The sequence below is a fragment of the Mus caroli genome, chromosome 12 (genome assembly GCF_900094665.2).
Source record: "Mus caroli chromosome 12, CAROLI_EIJ_v1.1, whole genome shotgun sequence".
In the NCBI taxonomy this organism is placed as follows: domain Eukaryota; kingdom Metazoa; phylum Chordata; class Mammalia; order Rodentia; family Muridae; genus Mus; species Mus caroli.
Window position 1 is genome coordinate 21,034,639 of NC_034581.1, and position 1,269 is coordinate 21,035,907.

Sequence of the window (1,269 nt, forward strand, 5' to 3'; positions counted from 1 at the left end):
GGCGTCTATGGAGTCCAGCAGTGGGAGCTGGGTTTGGGGTGGTTGTGAGCTGATGGTTGTTGTGGAACCCAAAGGTCTTCTGCAAGACCTGTGCATGCTCTCGGCCCTGAGCTGTCCCTCCTGCCCCACACAGGGTGTTTCTTTGAGGTGGCTTCTTTAGTCTATAGCTCAGGTGCTTGTTTGCTTCCCTGTTAGTCAGACAGGACAGTACCCAGATATATACTTAACTAAAACACTGGGCAATGAGGGAGCAGTGATCTCCTTGATCATGGCAGTGCAGACACGTCCCATCGAGATATATAAATGCTCATGTACACAAATACATCAGATTACACTTGAAATGTATGCAGTTTATCCTGTGCTTTGATGCTCACTGACGCTCCAGTGGTTTATTCAGGGTTAATTTTATAGTGTGGTTCAAATGTAAACATAGTGAAGGAGTGGAATGTCATAATGGGGGAGTCTCCGTTTGCAGATGGAGCCAGGGCACTATTTTTATAGGAATTGAATAGCCGTAACTAATGACTTCTTTTATCTTTGTCTTTGATGTTTCTTGATTTGGTCTGATTAAGTCAACTACCATCATTTTTAGTTTGAAAAAAATATAATATTACTACTAAGCTCCATATTTAAGAGTCTCAACCCAAGGGAGTGAGGATGTACAGTTCTTGAAGGTGTATGACATTTTTTTTCTTTTCCTACTGTTCAGGGGCATGATCTAGTACATTCTGTGTGCTGGACAAGTGTCCTATTAACTACAGCCCTGGTCCCAGTGTGTTTTTATAAAAGGCTGTGACCCTGAGAAGCTGCCCTCCACACAATAGGCAAACCTGAGTGAAGTTATACAACTTCAATTGTTACTCTTGGCTTTACACTAACCCAGGCATATTCAACACACAGAATAGTGTTCAGCAGTGCTTCCTGGAGTTGTGTAGTGTGGTACTGTTGAAATTCAGTGGGTGAAGAATGACCAGTGAGTCAGTAGCCTAGGACAGGTGGAGGCTGCGATACAGCTCTCCTGACGGTCTGCTTCTCTCCTCTCCCCTCAGTGCACTGTGTGAGATTCTTCAAGCTCTTGGCACTGTGTACAATCCCAGCAAAGCCTTCTGTGTGGAAGGCTTTTTTCCTGGTGTGTTTTAGTCAGGAAAAAGAACTTAAGGTCCTTAATCTGCCCAGTTTAGATGACATATATTTTTTTGTAAATCCTTAAGTATTTAATACAAGTATGGGCTTAAATTATGTGAGTTTAATAGATTTTGTAAGAACAGT